This window comes from Bos taurus, chromosome 25 (genome assembly GCF_002263795.3).
Source record: "Bos taurus isolate L1 Dominette 01449 registration number 42190680 breed Hereford chromosome 25, ARS-UCD2.0, whole genome shotgun sequence".
Lineage (NCBI taxonomy): Eukaryota > Metazoa > Chordata > Mammalia > Artiodactyla > Bovidae > Bos > Bos taurus.
The window spans coordinates 24,923,431-24,943,462 of NC_037352.1; the positions used below are offsets into that span (position 1 = coordinate 24,923,431).

At 48.0% G+C, this 20,032-nt stretch overlaps 1 protein-coding gene across 1 annotated transcript in view; it reads left to right on the plus strand.

Moving 5' to 3' along the window:
• Nucleotides 1–18,530: 18,530 nt before the first annotated feature.
• Nucleotides 18,531–20,032, plus strand: part of IL21R (interleukin 21 receptor) — a 60,193-nt gene continuing 58,691 nt past the window's right edge. The window contains exons 1-2 of the mRNA XM_005224816.5: nt 18,531–18,627; nt 18,803–18,933. The gene's annotated coding sequence lies outside the window, so the exon portion shown is untranslated. The remainder of the gene's footprint in view (nt 18,628–18,802; nt 18,934–20,032) is intronic.

Below are 20,032 nucleotides of genomic sequence, written 5' to 3' on the forward strand. Positions count from 1 at the left end.
ACCTCACATGCAGCCTGATGTTTGTGAGAACTGTCTCCTTTGTGCTGAACCCGAATCTATCCCTTTAGCTGCCTGAATCACCACCCTCCACACAGGTTGCTGATGGAGAAACGGCTCTAGAAGGAGCCCATGCAGCGAGACTTGAAAAGAGACTTGCCCATGCGGCGAGCTGCAGCAAGCAACGGAACCCAAACTAGTCCTCTGCACCTGTTGTCTTCAAGGGAGCTTTGTAATAAAAAGTAACAATTTAAAATAAAAGTAACTATTTAGGACCAAGCAATATGCTAAGTGCCATCCACTGACTATATCACAGCTCTAGAAAGCAGGTTATTATTCCAATTTTACAGATAAGGCAGCTGGCCCAGAGAGGTTGAAGTTTAGCTTAGGGTCACACAGCTGGAAAGCCTGGGAACTAGGATTTGAATCCAGATCTGACTGCAGGGTTCCCAACCATCATGATGTACTGTCTCATGAATAGCATGGCACCATCTCGAATGTCAGCTCTGATCCATTTAGCCTGTGAGTCATCTTAGAAAATCGAGTTTTAAAACTAAGCATCCAACAAAGAAAAAACACTCAGGTGAGTGCTGGAGAGTTCGTTGGGTTGTAAATCCAACAGAATTGAGACTGATTCGTTCTCTCCCTAGGATGTTGTGAGACCCAACTTGTCAGCTGAGGCACAAATTACAGAATCCTCTGGGCTTTGGGAAACTAGAATGGAGAACTACACAGAGACACTTCCCATCTATTTTTTCTTGCCTTGAGCACATAATGTGATCTTAGTTCCCCGACCAGGGATCAAACCCACACCCCCAGCAGTGGAAGTGTGAAGGCTTAACCAGTGGACCACCTGAGAGGTCCAATCTCTTATCCGGATTTAAATCCACCCTCCCAAGTTCAGGGAAGCTGGTGGGAGGCCACTGTTCTGGCTTCCCCACCCCCCAGGGAAGGAAGAAGCAGAGAGAGCAAGAAAGCCACACATCCCACCAATGTTTCCTGAGAACCTGCTATGTGCTAGGCAGCATGCTGGATGTGAGGAAACAAAAGTCCCTTCCCTCCTGGATCTTACAGTTCAGCGGGAGAGACAGATATTAAAAAGAAAGAAGGAGGGACTTCCCTGGTGGTCCAGTGTTTAAGACTCTGGGCTCCAAATGCAGGTTCAATCCCTGCTTGGGGAACTAGATGCCATATACCACAATTAAAGATTCTGCATGCTGCAACAAAGATCGAAGATCCCACATACAGCAACTAAGACCCAGTGCAGCCAAATTTTTAAAAATAGCCGGGAAGATCCCCCAGAGAAGGGAATGGCTACCCACTCCAGTATTCTTGCCTTTTACTTTCCATCTCCATGGAGATGGAAAGTAAAAGTGTTAGTCGCTCAGTTGTGTCCGACTCTGCAACGCTACGGACTGTAGTCGGCCAGGCTCCTCTGTCCATGGAATTCCCTAGGCAAGAATACTGGAGTGGGTTGCCATACCCTTCTCCAGGGGATCTTCCCAACAGGGATCAAACCTAGGTCTCCTGCTATGTGGGCAGATTTTTTTTACTGTCTGAGCCACGAGGGAAGCCTTAGAGAATTCCATGGACAGAGGAGCAAAAAGACACGACTAAACGACCAACATTAATATAAATACACAAAAGGAAAAAAACCCACAAACCCTGAAAGGTGCTATGAAGAAAATAGGAGTCTGAGATGGGGGGTAGGGGGTTAGCAGAGGTCTTTATGGAGATGACATTTTAACTGAGCCCTCCTTGACTAGGAGAACCAGGATGGTCTGGAGGAAGAGTATTCTAGGCAGAGAACAGACGAAGGGCAAAGGCCCCAAGGCACAGGGAATTTGGCATGTTCACATATAGAAAGATCAGCTATAGCAGTGAGCCAGGAACAGTTGTGAGACATAAGGTCAGCCAGGACTAGAGTAAGGAATTTGTATTTGGCTTAAATGCACACTAGCCCCACCCACTGAGAAATATGGTCCAGGAGACACATCTCTCTTCTGTCTCCCCAGTCCCCAAATGAAATCCATCCACAAGCAGGAGTCCAGGAGCGGAAGTGGAGGCACTGGAGGTGTTCCTCCAATAGGACTCCCTCCCACCTTGCGTAAGCGGAGCACGAAGGTTCCTCCTGAGAACAGCAGCCGGGGTGGTTTAAATCTTCGTTGCTGACAACTCTCACTCAGAAGTAAAGTGATTCCCACCAGAAACGTGTTCATTAGCACAAGGGTGGGGACCTTCCTCGGTGGCTCAGTGGTAAAGAATCCCCCTGCCGATGCGGGAGACACGAGTTCGTGTCTGATTCGGAAAGATCCCACGTGAAGGGGAGTAACAAAGCCTGTGTGCCGCGACTATTGAGCACAGGCCCGAGAGTCCGGGAGTCACAACTACTGAAGCCTGCACGCCTAGAGCCCGCGCTCTGCAACAAGAAAAGCCACTGCAATGAGAAGCCTGCGCGCCCCAACGAGAGAGTGGCCCTCGCTCAGCACAGCGAGAGAAAAACCTGAAAAGCAGCGAAGACCCAGCACAGCCAGAAATAAATAAATAAATAAAATTATAGCACAGAGGAATGGCTGGCCGCCAGGATCTTTCTTGGGAATTTCTTTGCAAAAGATTTTTTAAAATTCCCTTAAAATCTGGTCTTGACCTCCCAGGCACTAGTCTTCAAATTAGGCAGGGATCCCTAGGGTCTTGTTAAGGCCCAGACTCTATGACTGCTCTGTCTCCTTTATCTGCCTGTGTCTTCGTTTTGTGTGTGTGTGTGTGTGTTTAATTTGTAAAATAGGAAGGATAACAAAATCTGCATTGGAAGGTCATCCTAAAGATCATCTACATTATCACCATCTTCATCATCTCCTGGGTTTACTCCAGCCTGGTGGGGGGGCACAGATGACAAGAGAAAAAAGGTACAACTTGCTATAAGGTGAGGGCAGAGAAACAGAGAGCAAGCTGGGCAGTCAGGCAAGAAGAGGAAATTTATTAGAGGGAAGAGAGGGTGGCGGGCTCTTAGGGAGAACCAGCGTTCTCCCTTTCTGATGGAGTCCTGCTTATACCCCACCAATGAAAAATTCTCTGAAGGGATTATCAGGCGAGTGTAATCTCCTCGGTTCTGTCTCATCTCAACAAAAATTTGAAGTGACAGACATTAAAGCCCTAGGCGCATCACAGCTCTTGCACAGACCGTGTTACAGCTCTTAGACAGATCAGTGTTACAGCTCAGTTTTATTTAGAAAATAGCAGGAAAATACATCCTCGAGGAGGCGTGAGGGAATGCCGACCCAAAGACGCGAAGAGAAGAGAGAGCCCCGGCCCTTTGGCTCCTCTTTTTATATGTTTTTTCCTCCCCCTGGGCCTGCCCTGTGTAAGTTGGGCTAGCCAGGAGTGCTGTTTGTTCTACCTGAGGTCCTCACTCCGGTCCTCAGACCTTCCTTTGACCCTCCTTTGTTCTGTTTTTGCGGGCCTTTCCCTTCCTTGTCTTTTAGCCACTGCCATTTAGGACTCCTGTTTCCTATTTTAACAACCTACCAGGGATGGTCACGTAGCCGGAGGTCTGGAATCTGGTGGTCTCGCAGCTTTGAGAAGATAGGCACCAGTGAGTTAACAGGATGCCATTTGGGCAATTTGGTCAGTCTCAAGGATCACTGTGATTTATTCTTTGTTTGGGAAGCCGACATCACGAGCCATCTTATCAGTGAGAGCCCATGTTGACCCTATCGCCTGCCTTAAGAAATCTAGAATTCTCAGCCCCAGCCACTGCTCTGGGCTTCCTCTCATGGACTAAAAAAGAAATGTTGCCATTTCAGTCAACACAAAATGGTACCTGTGCTGTGCTTAGTCGCTCAGTCGGGTCCAACTCTTTGCAACCCCATAGACTGTAGCCCACTAGGCTCCTCTTTCCATGGGGATTCTCCAGGCAAGAGTACAGGAGTGGGTTGCCATACCCTCCTCCAGGGGAATCTTCCCAACCCAGGGATGGAACCCAGGTCTCTCGAATTGCAGGCAGATTCTTTACCGTCAGAGCCACCAGGGAAGCCCACCTGCCAGTCTACTAAATAACAAATGCTGCCCACCATCAAGCCATCAGTGACTGAAGCTGACAGTTTATGGTGAACAGTGTCGGATTTGTGATCTCCAAAGATTTAACTTTGGGACCCGGGGCCAGGCTTGATCACTCAAGAGCTTTTATATAGCAGAGTTTTATTAAAATATAAAAAGGGACAGAGAAAGCTTCTGACACAGACATCAGAAGGGGAACGGAGAGTGCCCTGCCCCCCGCTAGTTTTAGCAAGCTGTTTTATGTCAGTTTCATCAGTTCAGTCGCTCAGTCGTGTCCAACTCTTTGTGACCCCACGGACTGCAGCACGCCAGGCCTCCCTATCCATCACCAACTCCCGGAGTTTATGTCTGTTAGAAAGTTATTAATCACGTAAGAGAAATGCCTCAAGGCTAACAGAGTTTCACCAGGCCCCTCTCCCACAGTATGCAATTCTGAGATAGGATGGCACGAGGTGTGACATCTCCCAGCCATAAAACAATTTATATGAATACTGGTTTGTTGAGCTATTATCAGCCAAAAGTTGGTCTTGCTGCTGCTGCTGCTAGGTCGCTTCAGTCGTGTCCGACTCTTCGCGACCCCATGGACTGCAGCCCACCAGGCTCCTCCACCCGTGGGATTTTCCAGGCAAGAGTACTGGAGTGGGGTGCCATTGCCTTCTCTGAAAGTTGGTCTTAGGGGGAACCATTTTGAAGAAAGGCAAATTCCAAAGCAAATACATAGTTTCATTAACATAGCTTAAGAAAAACATTTCCATAAGAAAAACGCATTGGTTAGCTCAAGGTTTGAGAAAAGTTAAGTTCAGGTGGACAGGGAGGCCTGGCGTGCTGCGATTCATGGGGTCACAAAGAGTCAGACACAACTGAGCGACTGAACTGAACTGAAGTTCAGGTGGAACCAGGTGTCGTCATAGCAACACAGAATTTTAAGAGACATTTGCACCCTATTTCCTCCATTTGGAGACCTCTGGCCTTCCTGCCTGTTACGCTCTCTCAGTTGCCCACCTCCCCCATGCCAGGGAGCCCCGAGCCCCGAGGGAATTTAGGATGGCGAAAAACAGGATATCGGCCCTAGATAAGATATACATCAAAGGAGTAATTTCAGTAAGCCCAGACTCTTGCTTCTTCCCATACAGAGAAAAACACTAAAATCATTAGTTTGAGATTCTGTTTTTGTAATTAGAAGTAATCTTTTGATGTTCGACTACACTTTTTTCCCCCCTCAGCAAAAACACCTGTATATCCTGGCTCCTCCCTTACCTCTTTGGAACAGAGCCTCAGAGCTATCTGAGAGGCTGTGTCTCTGGCTACTTAGTTCTCAGTAATGTCCCCAAATAAAACATAATTCTCCACTTTCAGGTTTTCAGGATGAAGAAAAACAGGATATTGGCCCTAAATAGTTAAGATGTACATCAAAGGAGTAATTTCAGTAAGCCCAGACTCTTGCTTCTTCCCATACATAAACACTAAGATCATTAGTTTGAGATGTCTGTTTTTGTAATTAGAAGTAATCTTTTGATGTTCGACTACGCTTTTTTTTCCCCTCAGCAAAAACGCCTGTATATCCTGGCTCCTCTCTTACCTCTTTGGAACAGAGCCTCAGAGCTATCTGAGAGGCTAGATAGAGCTATCTGTGGTTACATAGTTCTCGGTAATGTCCCCAAATGAAAATTAATTCTCAACATTCAGGTTGTGCCTTTTTTTTTTCCAGTAGACACTCCAAACCTTCATGGGAAGCCCCCAGTAACCCCCGCTGCTATTGGCTGATCCTGACACAGAAGACCATCCCTGCCCTCCACCCTCATGCTCTAGCTTCTGCCTACTCCTTCAGAGGCAGGAGACAGATGGACTTCAAGCCAGACACTTACAACTAGCCTCCTGTTCGCATTTCTTGAAGCCAGGAATAGATGGGCTCTGGGTTAGACATTTACAGCCAGCCTCCTGCTTACACTTCAGATAGAAATAACAACAGGAACAGGGTAAATAGCTGGACTTTGCCTCCTGGGAACACTTGAAGATAACAGTAATGGCAGGGGCAGAGAGGAATTAAGCCCTGCTTGGGTAAAAAGATCAAGAAGTCACAAATTCCTCATCCTTGGTGTCAGGGAGACCTCAACTGCCCACGCACAAAATGGCACCTGCCATTCTGCGTTACGCTTAGTCACTCAGTCCCATCCAACTCTTTGTGACCCCATGGACTGTAGCCCACCAGGCTCCTCTGTCTGTGGGGATTCTCCAGGCAAGAATGCTGGAGTGGCTTGTTCCAGTTCCACTCTGAAAGTCCCCGAAGCATGACTTTCTCTAGGTTCGTATGTTGGCATGTTACTCTGCTTTTCTAATAAACGCTTTACTTTGCTCTCTACTTTCTGTCTCCTTGTCAAAATTTTTTTTCAAGGCAGATAAGAGCTAGACCCTGGTGGTCTAGTGGTTAGGATTCAGCACTCTCACCACCGCAACCCACATTCGATCTCGGCCTCGCTTCCAGCTGTTGCTCACTGCTGTCTCTCCAAATTTACTTTGTGGTCAGGACTTCCTCACACCAGGCCTGGTGATTCACTCTTTCGCTGAAATATTGATTGAGTGATTACTCCTGAAGAAGAATTGTTAAAACAAAAACAAATTTCTCAAATTATGATCGTGGATCACAATTTTTACTTTATGTTTTTTAGAGAGAGAATCAGAAAAGAGAGGATATTGGTTCAAGGAACAATCTTAGAGTACCAAACTCAAGTTCATGCGTGCAATGCACAGAGAAACCAAACAAACCAAAACTTTGGAGTTTGGAGCAGAGAAATGTATATTGCTGGGCCGTGCAAGGAGAGCGGGTGGCTTATGCTCAGAAAACCCTGAACTCTCCAAACTCCAAAGGGGTTCAGCAAAGGATTTTTAAAGGGCAGGTGAGGGAGTGGGGAGTCACAGGGTGTGTGATCAGCTCATGCACTGTTCTCTGATTGGTTGATGGTGAGGTTATCAATTTTTTGGCGCTCGTAAGTCTGGGGCTCATCTGTATCAAGCAGTTAATTTCTTCCATTTGGTAGTGGTTTTAGCATCCATAAATCAGCTGAGGAAGTGTTATCTAGGGACTTTAGAGAGAAGCTACAGCAGAGGATATGGGGGAGGGGTCTGTCCCCAGATGACCCCATAGAGTCCTACTCCATGTTACATCAGGAAGGGATTTATAACAAGACAAATTGTTAGGGGAAGCACACTGATTGAAACCGCCCACCCTGGCCAGGCACCATAGTAACCATTTGCATGAGTTGTTTTATGACAGGAGATCCTGATAAGGAGCTAATAAGCCACCACCAACCAGAAGAGGTCGGGAAAGGTCTAAAGCAGACACCGCGTGTCCGTCCACTTCCCAGAATCCCTCTCGCCAGCATCCATCTTGGCTGAGCGATGCGTGCGCCACCAGGAAAGACTCTGAATTAAAATGATTGGCCAAAGACCACCCGGAAACTAATCCCATCACCATAAAACCCGAGACTGCGAGCCACGCGGCAGAGCTCTTCTCCTGGGTTCCCTTACCCTACTGCTCTCCACCCGGGTGCCCTTTCCTGATAAAATCTCTTGCTTTGTCAGCACATGTGTCTCCTCGGACAATTCATTTCTGAGTGTTAGACAAGAGCCCAGTTTCGGGCCCTGGAAGGGGTCCGCCTTCCTGCCACAGAATGAGTGTCTAGAATAAGGCTATCCAACAGAGATTTTTGCTATGATGGAAATCTTTCACTTTGTCCAATACCATAGCACTAGCCACCTATGGCTGTTATACACTTGACATATGGTTAGTGTGGCTGAGGAACTGATTTTTTTAATTTTATTGAATTAATATTTAAATAGTCACAGGTGGCTAGTGATTACAGTAGGGACAGTACAGGGCTAGATTATTAGACCCCAAGGTACAACTTTATCAATTGCCTCAGCGTGGAGGAGAAAGGGTATTGGTCCGGAGAGATGAAAGGAGAGCAATGGGTCAGACTGCCTCAAATGTTAGCCCCAGAGCTATGGAGGGGCGAGGTCTAATGGATCTGGTGGGACCAGAGTGAGACTGCCCTGGCCAAGTAAGAAGTTGGCAGCCGGTGTGGGCAGAGCAAGATGCTAGCAGCGTGAGTTTCCCACCATTCCCCTCAAGTCTGGACCAGAGGTGTGGAGAGCAAGAGAGAGGGCCCACAGTAGCAGCACCAAAGAGGGCTGGGCGCGCCCCTTAGGAGGTTCTCAAAACCTGGAGAGACCTCCAGAGACACTGAATTCAGGGTCTCTCCAACCCAACTCTGCATACCCCCAGCCTCGATTTTGCAAAGATTTTCCCAGGGGGGTGGGGATGGCAAGGTGGGGACTGTTTCCACTTTAGTTTTTTTTATTAAAAAAAAAATAAACAAAACCCCTACTTACCAATTTTTTTCTGATTACTAAATTGGCACGTGCTGGCCTTCTCTGATTCAGAGAAAACCTAAAGGTATAAATAGGAAAGTGAAAACCACCGGAAATCCCATCCCCCGCCCAGGCACCTGGCACCACGTGGGCGGTCCCCAAATGTATGTTTGTTTTTAAAGGTGTATCTCTGTTAACATCCTGTTGAATAATCTTTCTGACATTACTTTCCCACGAAAGTTATTAATTAAACACGCACACACCCACACAAACAGCTAGAAGAAGTTTCTGAGTCCCCGCTGCAAGAGAGGCGTGATCTCACTGGATCCTCACAGCAGCCGGAGACCTCTGTGGGAGACTTTTCCATGATGTACCCCGATTGCTAACCACTCTTGTCTGCCGTCTGTCTAGATTCTTCTACCCCTTTTACAGGTGAGAACGCTGAGACTCAGAGAAGCAAGGGCTCTGCACTCATCCTGCCTCAGTTTGGAACCGACCTTTGCCAATTCGGAGCTGTGTGACTGTGGACAAAGTATTGACCCCTCTGGGCCTCAGTTTCCTCCCCAGCAAAGATGGATAAGAGAAGTCCCGGGGCAGCCCATAGTGGTGGGGTGAGGAGTGCATGTCTTGATGGGTGAAAGCCAGGCGATGCCCAGCTGCTCTTGTGATTAACTTGCCTAAGCTTCCTGACAGCAGTAGAACAGCGCCAGATCTTCCATAAAATCCCACCCTTTTCCAGCTTTATTAAGGAGCTGAGGACACGAGGCTGGGGAGAGCAGATGGGCTGGAGACCAGCTCCTTGGTTCTTGCTGCCCCCTAGTGGCTCACTCTTGCCCTGCGCCTGCATCAGTGCCCAGGGAGGTGCCACACCCAGAAAACTAGACCTGGGGTATCTCCACCCTCCCAGCCTCACCTCTCTTTCATCCCTGCCTTTCTCCTCCATCTCCTCCAGCACCTGGTAAAGGGCTTGACTTACGTTAGGAACTCAGCGTGCTCCAAGGATCAGCAGTGTGGCTCAGAGCCAATCGTGCCATCTGTGCTTCCTTCCTCCTCTGTAAAATGGGAATAATAATAGTACTGATCTCATGGGTGTTAGCGGAGAAGGCAATGACACCCCACCCCTGTACTCTTGCCTGGAAAATCACATGGACGGAGGAGCCTGGTAGGCTGCAGTCCATGGGGTCGCTAAGAGTCAGACACGACTGAGCGACTTCACTTTCACTTTTCACTTTCATGCACTGGAGAAGGAAATGGCAACCCACTCCAGTGTTCTTGCCTGGAGAATCCCAGGGATGGGGGAGCCTGGTGGGCTGCCGTTTATGGGGTCGCACAGAGTCGGACACGACTGAAGCGACTTAGCAGCAGCATGGATGTTAGAGTTAAATGTGTTAATACATATAGGGCTTAAAGAGGTGCCTGCACACGGTTAATGCTTTCGGAATGTTTCCTAGCATTATTGTTATTATACTGAATGGGTCTGTGGGTGTCATAGAGTAAAAGTGAAAGTCGTTCAGTCGTGTCCGACTCTTTGTGACCCCATGGACTATACAGTCCATGGAATCCTCCAGGCCAGAATACTAGAGTGGGTAGCCATTCCCTTCTCCAGGGAATTTTCCCAACCCAGGAATAGAATCTATGTCTTCTGTATTGCAAGCAGATTCTTTACCAGCTGAGCCACAAGGGAAGCCCAGGTGAGGGCATAAAACATAATTAAAGGAAATAACAACATTCTAAATTTAATGGACTGACTGGACCAATAGAAATCCGAGACAAAAATTGTCCTGAAGGAATGACCGCACGGACTGTATTTGTACGTGTCCACATCACTTCTACAAGCCATTCCGCATGCAGAGTCAGAGTTTGTACATTTGCACAGGTTTATATCATGCATTTCTCATCATATAGTCATATTTATTATATGACAGGTCTTCCCAGAGAAGGAGGGCAAAACAAGAGAGACCAAGATACAGAGAGAGAGAAACACAAAACAAACTTCTAGTTTGAAACTTGACTCCAACCACAAAGTGACATCTGACTCAAGCTGTAGACTGATTCCTGACCCAGCTGTGGACCTATTTGCGATCCTGGCTGCACATCGACCCCAGCCACATGCTGATCCCTAGCCTTGGCCACAGAATTACCTTTGACCCCAGCCCAGAGACCAATCTCTGACTCTGGCCACCCAGATCCCTGACCCCGATACACTGACACCCCACCCTATCTGGGATTGGCATTTTCTGATTTCAGCTAGTGAATTCAGCTTGAGTTGGTCAACATATCTGGTCTGTCTTTCCTTCCTCTCTGCCATGGAACTGAGGAGAAAGCTCATAGTTCTCCTTTCTAATCAAAGAGGACAGGGTTAAGAAAGGCCCCTTTGCCACCTTCTGTTCTGCTTTGGATGTGATGTCTGGTGGTTTGGCAGCCATCTTGTGATCACGAGGGGACAAGCTTGGAGAAGAAAGATAGTGTTCTGAATGTGGCAGAGTGAGAGGGAAAAAAAAGGGCCTGGATCTTTGATGATATCACCAAGTGATCAAATTGACCTCTGGATTCTGAAACAAACCATAAACATGCTTTTGTTTATACCATGTAGTTTTTCTTTTGTAATCACAAAGCAGCTTTAAAGACTGTAGTCAGTAGAGTAATGGACCCCTAAAGACGTTCACATCCTAATCTCTGGAAACTGTGGACGTGTTACACTGCAAGGGAGAATCAAAGTTGCAGATGGGATGACGATTGCTAATTAACTGACCTTGAGATGGGAGATTATCCTGATTATGTGGATGGGCTGATAGAATCAGAGTCTATAAGTCAAAGAGGGATGTAGGAGAGTTAGAGTCAGAGAGAGACTTGAAAATGCTACCCTGCTGGCTTTGCAGGTGGAAGAAGGAGCCGGGAGCTAAGGAAGGCAGGAAATTGCTAGAGGTTAGAAAGTCTAGGAGCAGACTCTCCTTTTGTGTCTCCAGAAGGCACACAGCCCTGCTGACATCTTGATTTTCAGCTCAGTGAGACCATGTTCAGACCTCTGACCTCCAGCACTAGAAGGTAACACATTTTTGTATCTCAGGCCACTCGATTTGCAGCATTGATTACTGCAGCAGTAGGAAACGAATCCACAGATACTTCTCCTGCATCTGGACACATCCCAGCCTTCTTTTCCTCAAGCCCTTCCTGCATCACCATCCCCTCCCTCATTTTTGCCACCCAATCCCTGCTTCCAGAAGGTTCTGCTGTATCTCTGCCCGCTCCTTACCTTCATCAGCATCCATTATCTCTTGCTAAAGTGGACATGGTGCAGGGCTGAACCTCAAGGACAAGCCACCAGGGTCCTTGATGCTCTGAGGTCCTCTTGCTGAAAGTCCTAATCATTTTATCTTTGAACCTGAGCTGTGTAAAGGAAGTCCCATGGGACAGTGGAGCATGTGCCGAGGCGTGGAGACTCTGCTCACACCTCCCGCCATCTGTCTGCTGCCCTGAGAGAGGGTCTTAGCCACATGCTCCTGTACCCCTTGGCCCTCTGGAAACCACTCAGCCTCGCCCTTCCCACCCACATCCAGTATTCACTGGAGAGAGCTGGACGCAGGCATAAGGGAAGGTGGAGGTCAGTTGCTCACCTCATGGGATCTTGGTGAAGAGTGTGACGGTGACCGTCCCCTCCACCCCCAACCAGTGTGTCTATCAGGTGGCCTGAGGTCTCAGCTTAGCCGAAACGAGCCTCTTGCCCCTTCCCCATCCAGTACTGAGAGTCACCATCTTGAATGCTTAGTACTTTTTGAACAAGAAGGCCTGCATTTTCATTTTGCCCTGAGCCCCTCAGCTTCTGCAGCCTTTCCTGACACGGAGTCTTTCTTTCTCTCTAGGGCTCCCGCTACTCCCTCTGGTCCCCCAGACCCCATCACTTCCCTACGTTTTCACTTCCATCCCTGAGTGGACTTCTTCCTATCAACGCGTTCTGGTCCCTTCCATCTGCAGACTAAAGCTTCCCTCCACTGACCTCCGACTTCTCCTTCCCTCTCTTTCTCTTTCCTTCCCTCTTAGCCACAGTTCTCGAAAACTCTCTTCTGCCTCCATCTCCACTTCCTCCCAGCACACCCCGTCCTCCACCCTCCTCTCTGTGCGGGAGCCGCCTGCACTTCTGCCAGGAGCTTGCTTTCATGGACACTGGATGCCAGGCCCAGGCCTGTTTCAATCCCTAGCTTCCTGTGGTACCAGCTTCCCTCTTGTTCTTAAAGCTCCGCCCTTCTGGGTGTTTTTGCTACAGGCTGTTTGCTTCTGGTCAGGCTCCTTTCCCAGGTCTTCTCTGCCCTCCCTGAAATGTTGGGGGTTCTTTACACACACACACACACCCCATGGGGACTCTTATCTGTGTCCATACAGATTATAGCCAATCACAGCCTTCCCTAAATCCAGACAAGTTTCATGAGATAGGGACTGTGTTGCCCAGCACGCAGCACAATGCCTGGCACAGAGACTGTGTTCAAGAAACATTTGCTCAATGAATGAATGAAAGATGTCTTCTAAATAAGCCTCCTGAGCTCCAGACCCATATAGCCAATTGCTAGTGGGTGTATCTCAATTTCCACATCTCCCTCCTAGATATGTCCCCTTTAGTGCAGAGCACTATCTAATGTAACATCTGTTATGATATACTGCGCATGCGTGCTCAGTCGCTTCAGTCCTGTCCGATTCTCTGCGACCCAATGGATTGTAGCCCGCCAGGCTCCTCTGTCTACGGGATTCTCCAGGCAAGAATCCTGGAGTGGGTTCCTATGCCCTCCTCCAGGGAATCCTCCTTACCCAGGGATCGAAACTCATCTTCTGCATCTCCTGCGTTCCAGGTGGACTCTTTTTCCCACTGAGCTGCCTGGAATGCCCATGATACACTGTGAAGCGAAGTTACTCAGTCGTGTGCGACTCTTTGCGATTCCATGGACTATAGCCTAGCAGGCTCCTTCGTCCACGGCATTTTCCAGGCAGGAGTAGTGGTGTAGGCTGCTGTTTCCTTCTCCAGATGATATACTGTATGTAATAGTAAGGCCTTGATTTCTCATCAAGTCTCTCATGTCCTCCACGAGAAGGTAGACTTCATAGGGACAGAGATTTGGGGTTGGTTGGTTCACCGCTCTACCCCAGGGTCTTAGAACAGAGCGTGGTACATAGTAGGTGCTCAAGAAATACTTTCTGAACAAGTGAATGATCTCTCCACGGATGCATCCACATCTCAGACTCAGTGTATCCCCTGCTGAATTCTTCGTCATCCTCCCCACACCTCCCCCTTCCAGGTCCCAGTCTCAACTGCTAAATCTAAAGAGTGAGCATCACTTCAGGCATTACTCCCTCCTCCTTCCCTGCTGAGATTTAGGCACTGGCAGCCATCTATGGGGTCGCACAGAGTCGGACACGACTGAAGCGACTTAGCAGCAGCAGCAGCCTGTGCCTAGCCCCTCATCTCTTCACCTGGAATTATGCAAACAGCATCTTCTCAAACACTCTCCCCACCATGACCTGGGCTATTTTTCTGTGTCCTTTTCCTGTTCACAACTGCCTCCTGGCTTCCATTAGCCAGAATTGTGGGACACATACCCCAGGGGTAACCCAGGTAGAGACACAACCCCTGGGGTCCCTAAGATGAGAGTGGCATATGGGTGTGGAGTAAAAGAACATCAAACTGAGAAAGTGATTCCTTTTCGGTTCTCTTTCTCTTGATCCGACTAGCCCTCTAAACGCGATAGTATCCAGCCAGAATTTCACAGCTAATTTTGGGTACCATTGTCCTCATTTATATAGTTCATGTCTATCACGATAAGGAAGGCAGGCTCTCCGTTTGTGATGATGGCAGTGTTTCTTGCAAAAATAAAGTTCTTGGGACTTTCCTCGTGGTCCAGTGGCTAAGAGTCCATGACCCCAAGGCAGGAAGCCCGGGTTTGATCCCTGATCACAGAACTAGACCCTCCCCCATGCTGAAACTAAGATGAATGAATAAATAAATATTAAAAAATTAAAGTTCTTTAAATAAAAAAAGTAAATCAGTATGAAGAAAAAGTTTAAGTAAAAAGCGACGGAGAGGGACTTCCCTGGCAATCCAGTGGTTACGATTTTGCCTCCCAGTACAGGCGGTGAGGGTTTGATCCCTGGTCCGGATCCCACATGCCTCGTGACCAAAAGACCAAAACATAAAACAGCAGCACTATTGAAACAAATTCAGTAAAAACTTTGCAAGTGGTCCACATCAAAGAAAAAGTGATGGAGAAACATGTAAGTCTGGAAGAAATAAGCTGTGGCAGTGTGGCTGAGGAACAAAAGTTTGGAAGATGCAGGTCTACAGACCAGATCCCAAACCCCCTGCTCTCAGTTCCTCCCCCTCACCCCTTCAGGCCATGGTGCTTGTGCTGTGCTTACTCGCTCAGTCGTGTCTGACTCTTTGCGACCCCGTGGACTGTAGCCCGCCAGGCTCCTCTATCCGTGGGACTTCCCAGGCAAGAGTACTGGAGTGGGTTGCCATTCCCTTCTCCAGGGGATCTTCCCAGCCCAGGGATCAAACCCAGGTCTCCTGCATTGCCGGCAGATTCTTTACCTTCTGAGCCACCAGGGAAGCCCCCCTTCAGCCCATAATACTCCCCAGATACAAGACCTGGTCTGATATTGGGATTTATAAGAAGAAATACGCATTTGGTCTTCTGCCTGTTACTGGCAGAGGGCTCCTAAAACCCTCAGAATTTCCTAAGTGAAAAGAGCTTTTGTTATGTTAATGAGGTGACCTTTGGGAAGCCCCTAAGTCTTCTAATGATGGAGGCCGGTTGCCAGGGGAACCAACCTTGTGAAGAGAGGGGAACTGCCAACCCCTCCCTTCAGTCTCCTGGGGAGGGGGAGGGGCTGGAGACTGCATTGAATCACCAAAGGCCAATGATATAACCAATCAAGCCACTACAGAAATGCAAAGGGACAGGATTCGAGGGTTTCCAGTTTGGTGAGTATCTGGGGGTGTTGGGAGATTAGCTAGCTCTGGAGATGACCTGGAAGCTCTGTGCCCTTGCCCCATATCTTGCTCTATGCATCTCTTCTGTCTGGCTGTTTCTGAGTTAAATCTTTTCCAAATAAATGGGAATCTAGTAAATAAAACGTATCTCTCAGCCACGTGAGCTGCACTAGCAAATTAATCAAACCTGACTAGGGAGTCGTCAGAACCTCCACTCTACTGCAAGTTGATCAGAAGACAGGGGAAGTCTGGACTTGCAATTGTTGTCGGAAGGGGAGGGGCAGTTTTGTAGGACTGAGCCCTCAACCTGTGGGATCTGATGAGATCTCTGGGTAGACAGTGACAGAATGGAGTTAATAGGTGGTGTAGAAACACACACACCAGAATTGGAGTCAGAATTGTACCATGGAACTCCTAGACATCATGATGTAGCCACTGTATCCAGACCACACTATGTATTTGCAAACCTCCAAGCCTCTGCTCATGTCCTTCCATCTACCAAGTGTACCCTCCCACATGTCTCCATCAGGCAACTCCATCCTCATGCAAAGGGATTCTGCTTTTGTCTGCCCAGCATCTACTCCTTCTATTAATAGGACCTGTTCTTCCTTGGGGCCATTCTCTCCCTACTCTTAGTTCATATCCTTCCCAAGGAAGGATGCTTTCTAATAGGATCCATGACTCAGACTCAGCCAATCAGAGAGTTCCTTCCCCATGCTGTATAGTGATTGGTTCAGGGATAGGCATGTGATTCAAACTGACCAATGAGAGTCTTTCTTGATATGCTCGCTGAGACCATTAGAAAAAAGATCTAGTCTTTCCTCTGTGCTTGTTAAACTGGTAAGTTATAAGCCTGGACTTCTGAGAACTTATTTTGCAGGGAGGAGGAGGAAGGGAACTACTGAGTTTCACTCAGCCTGCTTGAGAATGAAGCCAATACAAAAGAAACCAGATCCCAGAGGTGGAGCCCTCCAATCTGAAGAAATTACTTGAGCACCTTGATCCATCCATGCCTGAAACTGTGTAGTTGAACTTAAAAAAAAAAAAAAACCTCTTTTTATGAGCCAGTAAATCCATTTTAGAAAGCTAGTTCTGTCACTTGCAACTGCAAGATTCCTGGTTGAAACGGCTTTTTTTTTTTTTTTAAGATACAATTCACATAACATAAAATACTCCATTTTAAACACTTCAAAATATACAAGTTACTGAGTTTTAGTATATTCACAATGTTGAGTCCATCACTACTATCTAATTCCATTATTGCCCACCAAACCCCTCCTCGGGAAAAAACCCTAATCCACCAGCAGTCATTCCCAACTTGCCCCCTTCCCGTTCCCTAGTCACTGGAGATGAAACATCCTCTTTTAAGATCCAGTTATCCTGGGCATTTCCCCATATCCTTTCACTGAACACCTGGCAGAATGGTCCTCTTTCATGCACATTTCTTTCTTATCACTTATGATCGTCAGTTTTATTTGTTGTTTTTAATAGTGGAATATTTTGAACATACAGAAAATGACTCCTCCTGTTTCTCTTACTAGACTCCCTTGAGGGCAGGAACTATAATGTATTTCTTCTGTGTCTCCTAGCCCTCAGCCCGGGGCCGGGTTCCAATGAAGTGCTCAGTGAAATAAACAAATAAGAATAAAAACAAAATGTGAACAAGGGCTCAGTCCAAACATCCCAGCGCTGGGCTGGGCTAAGACATGAAGATGCCAGCAAAGGTTTGTTGACTGACTGCTGGACATCCTTGGTAAACAATTCCACAACGGACACCACTGTCCTCTGGATTGTGTGTGAAGGGGGTTGGGGCAGCATGCTTTAGCTGAACTGATCACTTCCCACACTCTGACATTTAATTAACCCCCAAAGTAAATTTACAGTTGGTTGCCATGTCTGGGTACTCCCTAAAATTTCCCCAAGCCACACCCACTTCAGATGCTTAGTGGTAGCACAGTGGGGAGGCACGTTGACTGAATGTCTTTCATCTCAATTGTCCCATCCGTACAAGGGGCTAAAAGTAGTAAGTACCCCATAAGGTCATCAGAGAATGACGTGAATGAAGACTTGTGTAGCACTTGAAAGAGCACTGGCTCATTTAAGAAGTCTACTAAACAAGATGCTTTTTCTGGGTTAATCAAGAAGTGCATGAGATTGCTAAGTCACTGCACATGCTGTTTCCCCTGCTTGGAAATACTCTTCTGTTCCCCTTACTCACTGCTTCACTCCATTGCCTTTCCTCTTAGATGCCCCCTCCTCCAGGAAGTCCTCTGGCTCCCCAGGCTTTGGTTGGCTGTCTCTCCTCTGGGTGCCTCACACCTGTGCTATTCCATCAGCATGGGTAGGGATGATCTGAGACACCTTGGGGTGCCCAGTGTTCAGCACAGGGTGGGTGCTGAGTTCAATGAAAGGACATAACAGGATACGCATCAAAGGATGAACAAATGATTTGGTTCTCATCCCTGAGCCCTTCAAACTGGGACTCCTGCCCTGCCCTGGGCATCAAGGCCCTGGCTGCATCCTCCTTGTGTCCCTGGGAAGAGAAGACAGTGGACCAGTGGGTGTCAGGCCAGTTCCCACCAGCTCCCAAGAGCAACTGTGTCATCTTGACTCAACCCAGCGAACCATGACATCACATTGGTAGCTGGAAAGTGGCCAGGTGGGAGTATTTACACCACAGAAAGCGTCAAACACCACATACTGAGTTTTTGTTTTCTGCTTTTTGATGGCTGACCAGCACACCTTCAGTTGTGATTTGGCGGGGTGGAAACCACAGAGCCTTTGTATTGGTCTCACCAGGACATGCTTTCCCACCACCAGATTTTGTGCTCACATCTCCCCTGCCTGGACCCCTCTCCCCCTCACCCCCATGGCTAACCACAGCTCCCTCATGGTGCCTGACTTTTGAAAGACAAGCCCTGTGCTTCTTCCTCACCCTCTTTCCCTGTTGCACCCAGCCCAGCATGCAGGCTGCCCCTGTCAGTAAATGCTTGTTGATTGACTAATGGACGATTCTTGGTAAATATTTTTTGCAAGTTTGACCTTTTCCCCATGTGAATGTGGGGAAACCACGGCAGCCTGAACTTTCAGTAAATAGGAGCCACTTTGAGGAAGGGAGTCTTTGCAGAAACTCACCACAGCTGCCTGGAAGTCGAGTCATTGCAGCCCTTCCTCCCTTCGTGTGCAGCCACTTGGAAGCCCCAGGTGTCTCGGGGCCACGGCTCCCTCAGGTGCAAGAAGAGGGAAGAGGAGGAGGTTGGGGGCTCTGGGATAGAGGCTTTTGGTGGGGAAGGAGGCCCTGGGGGAACTGGGGGTGACTGGCACACGTGTGCATAGACACACACACGTGGGAGTATGCACATGTCTGCAAATGTATGTAAATCTGTCACTTGGAAAATGGTCTAGTTTCAGTCGGATTGACAGAGACTTGCAGAACCTCAGACCACAGAAGGTGCTGAAAATAAGGCTGCTCTCCGCCCCCAGCACAGCCACCTCTTGCCAAGACTCAGGTTGTACCCTGTGGCTCCAGCAGAGAGGTAAGGGTCTACTCCTGTGTGCACGTGCGGGCAATGGTACTCAGTCTCTGAAGCACGGGAGGGCTCAACTCTGCAGAGTGTGTGCATGTTCAGTCGCTTTCAGTCATGTCTGACTTTTTGGGACTCCATGGACTGTAGCCCCCTGAGGCTCCTCTGTCCATGAAGTTCTCCAGGCAAGAATACTGAGTGGGTTGCCATTTCCTCCTCCAGGGGATCTCTCCGACCAGAGATCAAACCTGCATCTCCTGCATTGGCAGGTGGATTCTTTACCATCTGAGCTACCTAGGACACCCCTCTGCAGAGAAAAGACTCAATAACCAGGACACACACTGATGACAGTGTGTGCATGTCTATGCTTGCACACCCCCTCTCCATTTTACACACATTGGGAAGATGGGAACTCTGTTTTCATCAGTATTATATCCCCAGCACAGTGTCTGGGACATAGTAGATGTTCAATAAATATTTGCTTATATCCAAGTGTGCACATGTACACATGTATGTGCCTGTGCTCACGTGACAATGTGTGTGTGCCAGCACGCTGGTGAAAGTGGGTGGATAGGAATGTTGCATGCTTTCTGTTCAGCCTTGTGAACAGGGATGTGCATGCCTGTGGGTAAATGTGCTTGAGGAGGGAGTGTGAACAAGTGGGGTGAGTCCTCGCTGGCCCACATGACCACATGTGATGCGTCGCTGGATACATGGGAATCTACCTCTGTGAGCTCGGGTTGCTTTGCACATGGGTGATTCCATGTGCACTTGTATGTGAGATCTGTTCAGATATACACACAGGGGCGTGCATGGACATTAGTGAGAAAGATGACGGAGTGGTAGTTAGCCAATTGTCCAGGCTCAAATTCCTGTTTTCATTTCATAACTTGTCCATCTGAGCAATGAGTTACTTAAACTCTTTGTGCCTCAGTTTATTCATCTGTGAGGTGGGGTGATAATAGCAGCTGCCTCCTGGACCCATTTGGGAGACTAAATAAGATACTGGCACTTGGCACACAGCGAGTCCCAATCATGCCACCTGATGCTGTTTTCTTGTTGGTTTGTTTTAAATATTTGTTTATTTGACTATTGTGCCGGGTCTTGGTTG